Raw genomic sequence first — 17,398 nt, 5'->3', positions numbered from 1 at the left:
TGTTACAACCATCCACGGTCTCCCCCATTAACGTTGTGGTTCCTAATAAAGTTACTGGCCTCTTGCAAACCCAATTTTACTTGCATTTGGTGCTTGACGGGTGTGAATTTTGGACCGTAAACAAGTTTATTTTCAAAACGAATCTGCTTCAGTATGGAATTAACACAAACCCAGCTCAAAAGCTCAAAACCACTAGCTAAACAGCTCATAAACAATAAGAATTTGATCAAATTAAACTCATACACACCACACACACACACACACACACACACAGAATGAGAACAGTTGGAAACAGGGACGGGGATTCTGCACCACAGCTCCACCGTGGGTGCGTTTTTCATTTCGAAGAAAGTTGAAAAGATCAGGTAATTGAAAAAGAGAAGACAATCCCGACAGCTTGTTCTCTGCAGATGCCAATGAAAAGCTTGAGGGGTATTAAAGCATTACACTTTGGGGCCTTTCTTTGGGTTTCTTTCACCAGGGCTATGGAGAAATGGCTTTTTAATGACAACACCTGAAAAGTGTTTTTCATCCCGCCATGCATCATTGTCAGTGGAGGAGATTAAACCTTATTGTTTCCTTTTGGAGGGCCGACAGAGAGGCGGAGAGTGGGACAGCCAAATGCAAAGTGCACAGAGATGAAATAAAACAGAGGAGAGACCCCCACCCCCCTAGACACACCACCCTGAATACCACCACACCATTACACGTCTGTCATTACCAGATCTTAGAAAAATTCAATTATTAAACCTGGCCAAGTGATCCAGAGCTCATAGAATCCACCAGTGTATCTTGCAATAAATTGATTCAATAAAATGCTTGAATATACTAAAATGGTAAATTATGGATGGCCTTATCTATATAAATAAAAATGACTTACAAGAAAAATTTAATTAAAAAAATATAAATGCATACATTTATTCTGCAAGTTCATTTTTTAGTATATTTTCATCTTCATGTTAAATTAAACGTTGTGCAGTGTGCAGCACAAATGATCATATTCCACATTCATATATGTGGATTATGCTGGGAAAAAGTAAAACTGGGATGAGATATATGACATTATGTGGCGATAATATATCTTCCATTTCTAACCCATATGTCTTGTTCCCCATCAAACGGCACATCATTTCTTTGGACCTGCATCTGTCTGTTATTAATAGTTTTATGATTTATAGGCAGAAGCTGGATGCAGCTCAGAACAGCCACATATACAATTATCCAATGCTCAGCCTATATGAATGCCATTTTCCTGCTGATCTCTACCTAAAGAAGACAAGACCATTTGTCTCTCTTTCTCCTCAGCTCTGCAGATAATAAGCCATCTGGTGGATCTAAACATGAAAGATTAAAATAATATACAGTATGAAAGCTCTCTATTCAATTGCTAATGTCCAAGATTCAGGATTCAGAGGCCAAAGCTGTCATTTTTTTTTTCTCTGAGAGAAAGAGAGAGAGGGTTAATTATAAGAATTCCTCACAGAGCTGTCCCGACTTTGGCCCGTACTGGGATGAGATATATGACATTATGTGGCGATAATATATCTTCCATTTCTAACCCATATGTCTTGTTCCCCATCAAACGGCACATCATTTCTTTGGACCTGCATCTGTCTGTTATTAATAGTTTTATGATTTATAGGCAGAAGCTGGATGCAGCTCAGAACAGCCACATATACAATTATCCAATGCTCAGCCTATATGAATGCCATTTTCCTGCTGATCTCTACCTAAAGAAGACAAGACCATTTGTCTCTCTTTCTCCTCAGCTCTGCTGATAATAAGCCATCTGGTGGATCTAAACATGAAAGATTAAAATAATATACAGTATGAAAGCTCTCTATTCAACTGCTAATGTCCAAGATTCAGGATTCAGAGGCCAAAGCTGTCATTTTTTTTTCTCTGAGAGAAAGAGAGAGAGGGTTAATTATAAGAATTCCTCACAGAGCTGTCCCGACTTTGGCCCGTGTCGCATGCGACTGGCGAAACTCATTTACGGCTAGAGAACAATGCCTACCAAATGTCTTATGGGCTAATCCCCTCAATCCTTTGTATTCATTGATGCCTGTTTGCGTGAGCTATGGGAGAGGGCTGACTCCGGGGCTCGGAGGGTCAACATCAAGCCCCGGTGCCATGGGCTAGCTGCGCTCCAGTGTAATTATTTCACTTTCCAACATTAAATCTTTACGTGGGCTGCTGAGGGAGGGGGTATACATAAACAGAGAGATTTGAAAGACAGAAGGGGGAAACCGGGAGATGAGGGAGTTTGATCTCCATCTAAGCTGCAGATAAAGCGGGACCAAATTGGCCACGCTGTCTGAGTGGACAAACACTTATTTCGGTAAGCACGTTGATTAAACTGACCCTCGCTGAGGGAGAGTCAACAAAGTATGCTGTGTTGAGAAAACGTGTGCATTCAAGTGTGCATTAAAAAAAAAAAGACTATTAATTAAAAATTAATTGAAATAATTTTTTACTGTAAAAAAGGTTTTTATACATATTTACAGTTATTGTTGTCAATTTGCAGAATCAGTGCAAATAGTATTGTGATTGCATGCATAGTTGACCTTATAAAGCTGGTTAACTGTGCAAACCCTTGACCTTACGTCTACCATTATCTGCAGTTAAATCAAACTTTGACACAGCAGGAATAAACATGCGTGAGACTGGGAAAAAGAATCGTTGCTGAAAAATAGGTTAGAAAGAAAATAATTCATTCTGGAAGCTTTACTTTTTTCTGATTTTCATTGAGATCAAAGCCTTGTTTCAGCTCTAATTAACAAAACTAATGCGGATTCCAGACCTTCTGGCACTGGGTAAGGCCTTGGAGGAATAGAGCTGGAAATTTTCTGCAGATTTAAATAATTAATATGACACCTTGAGCTCCACGAAGAAAGAGGAGCGCCATGTTCGTATTTAGAACAATGTCATTGCCAAGTGTAATGCCATTTGTTCAGATGAAAATGAGCTGGGTGGACCGCAGCAAGTTCATTGTCTGCCATTCTGACGGCTCGTGAATGGTTGGGCCCTTTGTCATGGTAAGAAGGGCCTTTGAGAGCAACTTTGTAAACCAGCCTCAGGTCCATCCCTGGACAGGGGTGCTGGGAAGGCCCAGGCTGCTCAGGGAGTTTGCGCTTGGTCATTTTCTGGTGTCTAATCCCCTTAATCCCCGTTAGAAGGGGGTTTGCGAGAGACAAATCCACTCCCTAAGGTCCTTAGGATTCAAACGCGGTGCTTGAGCAACTGTATCATTTGATAACAACAAGAGCTGAAGAGATAGACAGATAAAGGGTCTGGAATATATCTCACGATCAGGCTCTATCTTTTTTAATATCTTATCTTCCATCAGTTTATTCTTGTAGTGTATTTGAGTTGTACATGAAACTTGGTGGAGATGGTTGATGAGATCTGGATGGGAAACCTATACACAAATGGTCTGACCTTTATGCAAATGGACCTTATGTTCATCTTTGGCCAGTTGAGCTCTCAAACGGTTTCTCCGCATTCAGGCAAGACCTGCTCTAATCCACCCCCTTCTATTGAAATTAATGCACCTCTGGTGACATAATCTCCAGCACGCCACTATATCATTAGTTAATTAATACTGCATATGAAGAGGTGGACCAGACGAGTCTATGGCCCAAAGTTTACTGTTTGGAGCCCCAAAACCAACAGGGAATAAGAGGGTGCTTTAATACAGGCTAATATAGAATGATATGGGTTAAATGAGAATTTAAATATCTCACTCAAGCTCAATGTAATTAATAATGAGAGTACGTAAAAAGAATTGTCTGACTCTAGCTAAACATGAGATTCTGGCTTTGAATGGGAAGCTTAGTAATTTATGATTAGAAAACCTTTTTTTAAAAGAATATGCATGCTTATTTCAAGCCATTTGGGTTGTGCGCCATTTAGAATTGAATTGAGAATGCTAGTTCCTGAATTTGAATTGAATTTAAACTGAGGTAGCAAATGGCATGCAGAATTGGAATTTAAAAATGTATGTATGGAATTAATGTACAGAACAATTAAGCTGAATTAAACAGAAGGACTCTTCCAGTCAACTTGTTCAACTTCCTGTTGGGCGGAGCCAATTAAATTAAAATTTCAACTCACGAATTGAAACCCTGCAGGCCAAGAGCACCTCTCCGGCTTTTTGTTTTTTAATTATAAAATTATAAAAAATCATAAAAAAATTATGACAGTTCAGGGAAAAAAACCCAGAACAAAATATAACCTAAACATTAAACCTACTTCCTTTCATAGACTACACAACACAGTTTGAAATTGTGGTCACCATGTGGTGTCAAAAGAAAGTGCAGAGTAGATGGGCTGAACTCAGCAGTTAACCCTCATTTATAGCTGCTCTCACCAAGGGCCTCCGCCAAAATATGCAGTTACATGATGCAACGAAACAAGAGCATAGCTGCGGTTTGAAAGATCTCTCCCTTCATTGCATCTGCTCAGCATAGAGCACACTCACATCTCAATATCAACTCACAAGTTAAAAACAACGACCGCAAACACAGACTGTCTATGGGGTGCCAGAGATGGTTAGTGGTTTGATGTCTTCGAGATGCAAAGGCAAATCACTGTCATCTATGCGAAAGAGTAGGAAGAGTCATTTCTGCCATTATAAATAAGTGCAAACTGGTTAAAAAAAGTATCATTCATCTCTTCTTTCGTCTGTATGCCAGCATACTCACAGTCATATCTGCTGTGTTAAATATATCTCTCCATGTTCAGTTCCATCAACCAAACCCTACAGCAATTCTGGACTTGGGATAAATAGGTTCCTAACACAATTTTTCCACTAACAATCACTTCGTCCATGTAAGAGGATGAATCACTGCAGGAAAAAGATTATATAAAGGGGTTCATTATTGGTGTAATGTATAGAGGGGTACTGTAATTGATAGTGACAACATTCAACAGACCGCAGAAATAAAAGTATGCCCTGGCAAATTGCTATGAAAATTCAGGCCAAGTCTTTCTGTAAATAGTTAAGGTCAGTTCTGGTCTCTATTAAGGCAACATTGCATGTTGAGAGTCAAAATGTGGATTGTCTAATATTTGAGGGCAAGAGAAAATTTGTATATTTTGTGAGAAATGTGGATCAGAAGTTTGAGGTCAGTAAGATAGTTTAATGTTTTGAAAGAAGTCTCTTATATTTTAGCTGATGAAAAATACAGTAAAAACTGTAATATTGTGAAATATTATAACAGTTTATTGGAGCCAATACTCCAGTCTTCAGTGTCAAATGATTCTTTAGAAATCATTCTAATACGCTGATTTGATGCTCAAGAAACATTTCTTATTATTATCAGTGTTGAATATTTATTATTTTTGTGGAAACAATGATCATTTTCTATAAGATTCTTTGATGAATAAAAATTTCAAAAGAACAGCATTTATTAGAAATTTGTTCTGTAACAATGTAAAAGTCTTTATTGTTACTTTTGATCCATTTTAAAGCATCCTTGCAGAATAAAAGTATTCGATTCTTCCCTTTACCCCCCGTACGTTTATATGTACACACACACACACGCACATGCACACAAACACATATTATAAATGCCTTTATTGTTAGCATATTAGTTATTTGCTGCGTTATTGAAATCATGAAATGTTGTATTGTGATTACCCTACATCAGTCCTCTTTTGGAAACACGGTGATGGTTTCTTTTCCTTGGTTATTTTTCTTTCAATAAGACTAACACTGAGATGAAAAAGTACATAATGAGCATGGTGTTAACCCATGTGTGTTTCAACTGCTCAACCTTTACAGGGAGTGCAACTGAGAGCAAACCAGCAGTGTTTGTGTTGACAGCCTTTGAGCCAGGCTCTGCCTTCACGAAAATGCTCAGGGCACAAAGAAATCTTCCCCTCATCTGTGTACATCCTGCTGGTTAATATGCATGCAAAATTTATCATGAAGACCAACAAAAGAGGATGTTTTCCCTCTGGTTCCTGCTTATTTTCCTGCAGTAATGCGGTAGATCAACAGCAACAAAAAATATTTAATTAAAAAACTACACTGTACCATCTTAAAGAGATCCATCCATCCATGGACAAAAACTGCTCTTCATCATTCTTCAAAATATCCTCTGTTAGCTATTTTGGCTTCCCCTCCAAACAATAGTGCATTACGCTAGCAATGCTAAGGTCACGGATTCCCTGTGTGATAAAATTTTGATGAAAAAATGCAAATGAAATGAAAGTAAATATAAGAGATAAAATGCATTTACAAAATGCAATTTAAGTCACATAAAAACATCTACTAAAACATAAATGTTAATAATTAACAGATTTATAGTTAAAATCTATATGTTGCTCCTGAGAGGACTAAGCTCAGTTTGGCCTTGAATCACAACAGAGAGAGCCACTTGCAACACATCTCCCCTTTTTTTCTATAAAACAAAAATTACAATCACCACTGTTTAGGACGTTGGCAGCCGTCCCTGCTGGTTAATATGCATGCAAAATTTATCATGAAGACCAACAAAAGAGGATGTTTTCCCTCTGGTTCCTGCTTATTTTCCTGCAGTAATGCGGTAGATCAACAGCAACAAAAAATATTTAATTAAAAAACTACACTGTACCATCTTAAAGAGATCCATCCATCCATGGACAAAAACTACTCTTCATCATTCTTCAAAATATCCTCTGTTAGCTATTTTGGCTTCCCCTCCAAACAATAGTGCATTACGCTAGCAATGCTAAGGTCACGGATTCCCTGTGTGATACAATTTTGATGAAAAAATGCAAATGAAATGAAAGTAAATATAAGAGATAAAATCCATTTACAAAATGCAATTTAAGTCACATAAAAACATCTACTAAAAACATAAATGTTAATAATTAACAGATGTATAGTTAAAATCTATATGTTGCTCCTGAGAGGACTCTAGTATCCTGTCACCATGTCAAGACACAATACCCACAGACAGACCTTTGAATCAGTAAATCAGGTCTATAAAGGGCCTCATATTTTCCATCAGAGCTTTGCCGGTCTGGACAGCCCCAAACGGTTTGTGCGTCGCACATATGACACCAAGCGTCATAGACTTCACTCTGCATTCTGCCTCTGTAGAAAACATTCCAAATTAAAACCACCACATTCACCAGTATAAGCTATTTTCATCATGAATCTGTGCTCTGACAGATCGGTTAATAGCGTGTGCTTATATTCAGATGATTCTGTGGTAAAGAATATTTGTATACGTCATTATCGTAAACCTAAGAGAGCAGTTGAACTTAGAGATAATTACCAGAGAGATAATCAAGACTGATAGGATTGGTTTTTGGTAATTCCCTATATATAAACTCTGGCTTTATGGCCCTTTGATACATCCAACAAAAATATTTTATCTTTTTTTTTTGTTCTACCACTAGGCTGGCCCTCACCTCTACTGACCCTGACATTCCATTCAGCAAAGTGTCTGATATAAAAAAGATTGCTTTCATGCCTACCTAAGTAATATCATATGCTTCACATCAGAGCATGCTCTGGCTAGTCGAATTCCCAATGTATGGTAACTCAACTGACTCAACATGACATGCATGCCTGTGGTCCACACACTCTCTTTCTCTTTCACACACACATATAGACACCCCACACTCCCACAGTCGCTCCCAGCACTTTCCTCCATTTACAGGAATGTCTTGAATTGTTTGAATTTTTTTTATCAGTAACAGAACTTCTAATACAATTTTTGGATGCATATTTTAAGAGCTCAGTTTGACTAGGCCCACACTTCCCACTGAGCTCAGAATATAGCAGCACCCATAGTTTTATCACCCTGTTAAAAGGCCTTTATATTGCTGCAGTGAACATGCTCAATTACCCAGACTCCCTGGGGCGTGGGGAAAACACACATCAGCTGGGCCTGATTTATTTCACTGTCCCACTGAAACCCCAAATTAAGAGACACCCTTTGTAACCAGCGAAGTATTACACAACAGTCTGTCCGAGAGGATGTCTTCATTCTATTAGCATCATCTCTTGACTAGCACTTACAGTCCAGGCTTGAAATATTTCCAACATGATACATCCCATTTATTCAATGATCTTCAAGACTTATTCTTTTTTGTTTTCACCAGGGAACAATGACATTCACTTAAATCACAGCTCATGTAGCCTAAGTCTATTTAAAGACCCCATTTTGTGGCTTTTAATCCACATCGGTTACCTTTGAGGTCATCTACATTTACGCATTTGGCAGATGCTTTCATCCAAAGCGACTTGCGTTGCATTTAAGATACATTTTATCAGTTAATGTTCCTGGCAATCAAACCCATGACCTTGTCATTGTGAGTGCCATACTATAGTGTTTTAGCTAGATGGAAAACAGACCACAAATGCTGATGTCTCCTGCTCTTACAGGCGTATGCACATCGTTGTTAGGGATGCACAATATAATGGTTATCATACAATATCAGAGATCAGTATCAGTCGATATTGGATATTTAATTGTGCATGCTCATTTTCCCTCTTTTTACAGATAGATTACCTTTGCTGTCATCTAATACTCACATAGAGTTAATCTTTAACAACAATAATCATTTAATAATATTGCTAAGTGTAATATATAGCTAATCTTAAAATATAATTTTTTCATACTGTACATTACGGTATATTGTGATGGCCGAATTTAATTGTAGCATTTCAGTTTTAGTTTTTAGAGCCTAATTTATCTAAACAAAATAGAATTGCATTTTAATATTGGCCATTTATTGATTATCAGCCACAGCATGAAAGTAATTATCTGCTTATCAATACTGGTAAAAAAAAATTTTTTAAATTGTTTTTAAAATAAAATTAAATAAATTGTTGTCCAGTCAAATGCCCTTAAGAATAAGAATGTCCCTCTTCCTATACAACCTGCCTGTGACTAGCAATAGCAAGAAATCATGATTCATGACTATAATTTAAATTACAGGATGTTGGATATTTTTTAATTAATGACAAGCCCTTCAATATATCAATGTTTCCCTGTTTCAAAAGGAAATACACAGGAAGAAAACTGTGCTCATCAAGCTGCTTAATGGGTTTTTAAGTGCAGCTTTATAACTTCCAGGTTTATTGGGTGTATTACATTAACAGTGAGTATAAATCTGCTAATGACATGTTATAAAACCTGACCTAAATAGTCATCAGGGACACTAAGTTAACAAGTATCTCATCTACATAGGCTACATGCAGTAGAGACCTTAAAGTTTACATAAACAAAGTTCGGGTCAACACACAGACGCCACATGCTCAGATGTGAGCGGTGCAGGAACTCAGGATGTGCTCTATGACGTGTGGCCAAAGGAACATGTGCACAGGGACACACAGAAATGGGCAGGGACTATTAATATTTTATCTTTTTTTTTTGTTCTACCACTAGGCTGGCCCTCACCTCTACTGACCCTGACATTCCATTCAGCAAAGTGTCTGATATAAAAAAGATTGCTTTCATGCCTACCTAAGTAATATCATATGCTTCACATCAGAGCATGCTCTGGCTAGTCGAATTCCCAATGTATGGTAACTCAACTGACTCAACATGGCATGCATGCCTGTGGTCCACACACTCTCTTTCTCTTTCACACACACATATAGACACCCCACACTCCCACAGTCGCTCCCAGCACTTTCCTCCATTTACAGGAATGTCTTGAATTGTTTGAATTTTTTTTTATCAGTAACAGAACTTCTAATACAATTTTTGGATGCATATTTTAAGAGCTCAGTTTGACTAGGCCCACACTTCCCACTGAGCTCAGAATATAGCAGCACCCATAGTTTTATCACCCTGTTAAAAGGCCTTTATATTGCTGCAGTGAACATGCTCAATTACCCAGACTCCCTGGAGCGTGGGGAAAACACACATCAGCTGGGCCTGATTTATTTCACTGTCCCACTGAAACCCCAAATTAAGAGACACCTTCTGTAACCAGCGAAGTATTACACAACAGTCTGTCCGAGAGGATGTCTTCATTCTATTAGCATCATCTCTTGACTAGGACTTACAGTCCAGGCTTGAAATATTTCCTACATGATACATCCCATTTATTCAATGATCTTCAAGACTTATTCTTTTTTGTTTTCACCAGGGAACAATGACATTCACTTAAATCACAGCTCATGTAGCCTAAGTCTATTTAAAGACCCCATTTTGTGGCTTTTAATCCACATCGGTTACCTTTGAGGTCATCTACATTTACGCATTTGGCAGATGCTTTCATCCAAAGCGACTTGCGTTGCATTTAAGATACATTTGATCAGTTCATGTTCCTGGCAATCAAACCCATGACCTTGTCATTGCGAGTACCATGCTATAGTGTTTTAGCTAGATGGAAAACAGACCACAAATGCTGATGTCTCCTGCTCTTACAGGCGTATGCACATCGTTGTTAGGGATGCACAATATAATGGTTATCATACAATATCAGAGATCAGTATCAGTCGATATTGGATATTTAATTGTGCATGCTCATTTTCCCTCTTTTTACAGATAGATTACATTTGCTGTCATCTAATACTCACATAAAGTTAATCTTTAACAACAATAATCATTTAATAATATTGCTAAGTGTAATATATAGCTAATCTTAAAATATAATTTTTTCATACTGTACATTACGGTATATTGTGATGGCCGAATTTAATTGTAGCATTTCAGTTTTAGTTTTTAGTGCCTAATTTATCTAAACAAAATAGAATTGAATTTTAATATTGGCCATTTATTGATTATCAGCCACAGCATGAAAGTAATTATCTGCTTATCAATACTGGTAAAAAAACATTTTTTTTAATTGTTTTTTAAATAAAATTAAATAAATTGTTGTCCAGTCAAATGCCCTTAAGAATAAGAATGTCCCTCTTCCTATACAACCTGCCTGTGACTAGCAATAGCAAGAAATCATGATTCATGACTATAATTTAAATTACAGGATGTTGGATATTTTTTAATTAATGACAAGCCCTTCAATATATCAATGTTTCCCTGTTTCAAAAGGAAATACACAGGAAGAAAACTGTGCTCATCCAGCTGCTTAATGGGTTTTTAAGTGCAGCTTTATAACTTCCAAGTTTATTGGATGTATTACATTAACAGTGAGTATAAATCTGCTAATCACGCACACCCTTGTGATGCGGAATACATTTCTCGGCACTTTGTTAGCTTGCCAAGACCCTGCAGCTTCGTGCCATTCCTGCCTTCATTACAATGCTCCGGTGTCTGCTGTCATCTTCTGCATCTCTTATGGCATATTTATTGATTCTTATTAATAGACTCTTGACTTAAAGTGTGACCCCATTAGATCATTCTATCTAAAGGCAGTCATGAGACTGCTCTGGTTCCCAGGAGAGATGCCAGGACCCGTCAGTGCTAATCAGCTGGAGTTCACAGCCAGCCAAGAGGGGAAGGGGCGAGAAGGAGAAGAAGAGAGAGAAACTGGTGGAGGAGAGGTGGCTCAATGAGGCCTCGGTGAACACAGACCCCTGCTTAGGGAAGCTGAGAAATTATTCCTGTTTTATGATCACAGCGGGACACAATAATCATTTAATAATATTGCTAAGTGTAATATATAGCTAATCTTAAAATATAATTTTTTCATACTGTACATTACGGTATATTGTGATGGCCGAATTTAATTGTAGCATTTCAGTTTTAGTTTTTAGAGCCTAATTTATCTAAACAAAATAGAATTGCATTTTAATATTGGCCATTTATTGATTATCAGCCACAGCATGAAAGTAATTATCTGCTTATCAATACTGGTAAAAAAAAATTTTTTAAATTGTTTTTAAAATAAAATTAAATAAATTGTTGTCCAGTCAAATGCCCTTAAGAATAAGAATGTCCCTCTTCCTATACAACCTGCCTGTGACTAGCAATAGCAAGAAATCATGATTCATGACTATAATTTAAATTACAGGATGTTGGATATTTTTTAATTAATGACAAGCCCTTCAATATATCAATGTTTCCCTGTTTCAAAAGGAAATACACAGGAAGAAAACTGTGCTCATCCAGCTGCTTAATGGGTTTTTAAGTGCAGCTTTATAACTTCCAAGTTTATTGGATGTATTACATTAACAGTGAGTATAAATCTGCTAATGACATGTTATAAAACCTGACCTAAATAGTCATCAGGGACACTAAGTTAACAAGTATCTCATCTACATAGGCTACATGCAGTAGAGACCTTAAAGTTTACATAAACAAAGTTCGGGTCAACACACAGACGCCACATGCTCAGATGTGAGTGGTGCAGGAACTCAGGATGTGCTCTATGACGTGTGGCCAAAGGAACATGTGCACAGGGACACACGCACACTCTTGTGATGCGGAATACATTTCTTGGCACTTTGTTAGCTTGCCAAGACCCTGCAGCTCTGTGCCATTCCTGCCTTCATTACAATGCTCCGGTGTCTGCTGTCATCTTCTGCATCTCTTATGGCATATTTATTGATTCTTATTAATAGACTCTTGACTTAAAATGTGACCCCATTAGATCATTCTATCTAAAGGCAGTCATGAGACTGCTCTGGTTCCCAGGAGAGATGCCAGGACCCGTCAGTGCTAATCAGCTGGAGTTCACAGCCAGCCAAGAGGGGAAGGGGCGAGAAGGAGAAGAAGAGAGAGAAACGGGTGGAGGAGAGGTGGCTCAATGAGGCCTCGGTGAACACAGACCCCTGCTTAGGGAAGCTGAGAAATTATTCCTGTTTCATGATCACAGCGGGACAAACTGTAACATGTACAGCTTTCAAGACCTGCTGCTAAAAGAAGCCAGTGTAGTTTTCAAAATTCTTCTGTTTGCAGCAATGATTATGACATGACATCACTCCTCTGCCTTTATATAAAATTTAGACCATATATATATACAGTGGGGCAAAAAAGTATTTAGTCAGCCACCAATTGTGCAAGTTCTCCCACTTAAAAAGATGAGAGATCGTTTTTAGAATAAACTGCATTTATGAGGAAACTGCTTATCACGTAATCTATCAACAGCCTATCAGCTAATCTACAACAGGTTTGCCATTTACACCAAATAAAAAAGCTGTTTTACCTGAGAAGTCAAACAATTTTGCAACAGGTAGGATTAAGTTTATGGCACTTTTCATTCATTTCTATGGTATCCCCAAACAGTGATTGACTGTTGTACAACTCCAGCAACTGGCCAGCAATTCAGTGACATATAATGTGGTTGGCTATCAAGGCACATAGGACCCAAGTTGACTGTTACACTTTATCTGTGAAGGCTGGTTCTGTATCTCCCCATAATAAGAAAATTTCTGGCCTTGCTTGTGCCTTTTTCTGCCATGTTTTGGATGGAAGCAAAAGACATTGCATTTTAGTAACAAAATCTTACTTTCATATAAAAAATACATATTTTGAACCATATGGCATTCAAGTTATGCACATAAATGAGTAAATAATCTAAAAGAAAGTTAATTTGATATTATTAAAGTTGATATTATCAGCTTTGCTATGTCCATTTTAGATATATGTTTGAGGAAGCTCAGGTGGTCCCCCTTGCCTCCTCTGACAAACCACCACTGGTTTATCAAACTGCTCAAGAGTTCGCAATCATGAATATTCATAACAGTAGTTCTGATGTTTGTGCAATAATGATTAATTATATGCACAAAGGCAATAAATAAATATGAAAAAATAACAACATATAATATATAAAAGGGGAAAGAAACAGATTTGCATTGTGTGATATATCTCTACTTGCAAGGCAGCAGATATCTGTTACACTTTAGGCAACTATATGTACCTTTAAGGTAACTAATATGCACCCTTTAGGGGTAATTAAGGTACAAATGGGTAGAAAAGGTACCGCCCCAGTGACAACTCATGCACATTTTTTTCAGAGAGTGTTGCAAACATGGAAATACTTCAGACTGATTCTAATTATGACCAAATTTAACTATGTAACTTAATTACTCAATATCAGCATTTACTGGACAAGACCTACACATTCCAGACCTTCCATCCCAAGCACAAATTTATATGCATATGCAGAGTGTAATTGGGAGTGTTTTTATAATGCACAGATTATAAGCAATGCATCTGTCAGATAGGATTGGTGCATTGGTGGTGGATAACGTGTTTTTATGTGTTTGTTATGTGCAATGACAACACCTGACATGTTTCACTGTGATCTCCCCATCACTTAGAATGAGCACAGCCCAGCTTTACCCAACATCTGTCATTCAATTGCTCAGCCGACTTCACCAGTGGGGGTTGCTTTTCACTGTTGTTTCTAGAGAAAGTCTGTTCATGCATTTTCTCTTGCACACTAAATTTACAGTATTTTCAGAAGGATACTATCATATTAATTATGTTCGGTCTATACAGCACTTTAATGCAAATTGAATGTCCAGATGAAAATGCCAAATTGTACAGTTTACAATCAGAATGCTTTGCATGGAATACCATATACCAAAATGCTATATTCTTGACTGGACTTTCCATTTCTAGTGTGATGAAGGACCTATTATTTGATCAGACGGTCAAAAATTATTAAGCACAATTGGATGCAGCGTAATCATATTTAAACCAAGACAATAATGGGACACTACTTTGCTAAATGATTCATTGAATCACAATAAGGGCATGTGACAATAATGTAGCATACTATAGTTTTTTGTTGTATATGATGTAATGTCTCTATTTTAAGTGTAGTCATTATACCATACAACTAGTAAACTAGTATTCCATTTTAATCATCGCCAAATTATAATAAAATATATAAAAAATACTATATTTTTTCTCTGTTCTTCTGCTCACTGGAGACTAGCTATAAAATCAGCATGCTATTTTAAGGTTCTCATAACTAGAAAGTGCAGCTTTCTGCATAAATGTAGCTGTCTGATTTTAGTGAACGTGAGTGTGCATGTGGTAAACTGACCTGTAATATGGTTCAATGCAGTTGACTGCCTTTGTTGAATCTCTCTGGTGAATGTGTCACATCAAATGCCTTCATTATCTCCCTCTGTCATTATCATTCAGCACTGGTACTTTAAAACACTGTGCTCTCTCTGTCAGTGGCTCAACAATATGGAATAACAATTCCTCCCCTCTCGTTGCTCTTCAAACGCTGCTCTTTTTAAATAACAGATGTCTCACCTGAAGGAGGACAGGAGAAGAAAGCCTCTCTCAAGACTAACGAATGCTTTCATAAAAGTGAGACAGACCACCAGAACTGCCTTACCTAAATCATTCTCAGCTCGATACTAGCCCTTTCACACATGGCAATATGCAGCATCCTGTCAGCAGATTATATCGGAGACAGTTGTTTCAGCTTTGGAGGAGTGAAGTCGTGATAGAGTCACAAGGTTTAGGCAGAAACATCTTATTTTAAGGGGACACCAAATAAAACACTTAAATATAGATGTACTTTGGTACAATTTCCAAATTATATTCCTATCCCAAACCTATATTTTTTAAACACACACACACACACACACATAAAATATAGGTTTGGGATGTGTATGTATGTATGCATATGTATATGTAAATGTATAAATATAATATAGGGTTAAAAAGGTTGGGGGGTCGGTATGATTTTTAAAAAGATTTACATTTTATGCTTACCATTGTTGCATTTATCTGATTAAAAATACAGTTAAAACTGATATTTTGTGAAATATTATTACAATTTTTAAATAACTCTTTTCTATTTTAATATATTTTTTAAACAATTTTTTCCTACAGTGTGATGGCAAAGCTGAATTACTTCAGTCTTCAGTGTGACATGATCCTTCAGAAAGCAATCTAATATGCTGATTTGTATCACAATGTAATGTTAAAAGCATCACACGGTGCAAAACTCTCTCTCCCAGACCACTTCATCAACAATACAGGAAATTAGCTGAACTACTGACCACTGCTGAGTCACAGGTTATGACTCTTTTCTCATTAAAGGCCTGGTACAGCTCTCATTCTCACATACACACATAGCTGAAATCCAGGTGTCTAACGCCACTCATAGCTCTCAGCACATGCATCATGAGCAGCTGTGGATGTTTAGAGGAGCAGGGCCATCTCAAGAGGACCTAAAGCACCATGGACCCAAAACCGTAGGAGGCGAGGAAGAGTTTCAGCCGGCATGCTTTTCCCCTCCATGCAATCTGACAAAGAGGCACAGAGAGGCATTCTCCTCCCTCGATCTCTCAAAGAGGATAGAAATGTTGGCGGTGAAGGTGATAACCCTTTTGTTTTGTCTGTAATCCATCACACAGGCTGTCAGGCTCAACAGCCACGGCGGGCTCCACAACAGCCCTTAATCTGACAGCTTCATGCAGCAGAAAGCAAAGCGTGGAATTAGATCAAAGTGGAGGGAGTCAGTGGCGGATTGATGCGCTTTGCCATCTTGTTTGTATCTTCATACTGGCTGTGACGTGTGGCACGGCTGGAACTTTAAAAGTGAGGTGGCTACAGGGAGGCCTGCTTCTGGGACTCCCTCTGACTGACATAAATGCATGTTACCTTTGTAAAGGTAGAGACTGACTGACACGCCAGATTACACTAAAGAATATTTAACCGGGTGTGTTTATGTGTTTGTGTTGAGAGGGATCAGGAGATGACAGCTGCTCTCTGTGTATATCTCCATGCATCATGGCCAATTCACGTGAAGGCGGCATGGCTGCAGGGGGCGTACACTGCAACACATTAAACTCGGCTGTAATTAGTTCTTCAGCCCACAGAGAAGAACGGATGAGGAGATTTAAGTAAGGGCAACGGATGAACTGGCTGAGCGGCTGGAAACTTATATCATGTAAAGTGAAATTTCAGAGCATCCATAGAGAAGTAAGACCTCCACAGTTAACACAATATCTTGAGAGCAAAATGTACTTGTATTACATATTAAACACAATATATGCTTATATATATACAGTATATACCCAAAAGTCTGAGACCATGTTGAAAAATTAGGATTCAAATTCTAACTTAAACCTGACATTTGATTCAAATGAAACAAGTTCAAATAAGAAATAAATATTTAAGATTGTACATTCCATTTAAAATAGCATAATGTAATATAATATAATATAATATAATACAGAAAAACAATATAATTTCATTTTAAAGCGGTGAACTATAAGAGTGATTCTTAATTTCAGTTTGTTTCAATGTCTCTCTCTCTCTTATTGTCAGTTATCACCGGTAAGCTGACAGCATTGACTCCTGGACCTAGTGGAAGTATGCAGGCCACAGTGTCCTTAATTAAGGCCTACAAGGCTGGTAGTCTTACCATAACCCAAGCTGGAGAAACCATGTCTGTCAAACTTTTGATGCCCTGCAAGAAATGTCCATTGCTGCGCAGAGGTATATGGCTACATATGCACATAAATACAAACCTGTGTCAGATTCCTTGTTCATTATTCCACATT

This window comes from Sinocyclocheilus grahami, unplaced genomic scaffold, assembly GCF_001515645.1.
Source record: "Sinocyclocheilus grahami isolate Dianchi unplaced genomic scaffold, SAMN03320097.WGS_v1.1 scaffold209.1, whole genome shotgun sequence".
NCBI classification, from domain to species: Eukaryota; Metazoa; Chordata; class Actinopteri; order Cypriniformes; family Cyprinidae; genus Sinocyclocheilus; species Sinocyclocheilus grahami.
Note: the sequence above shows the minus strand (reverse complement) of the source record.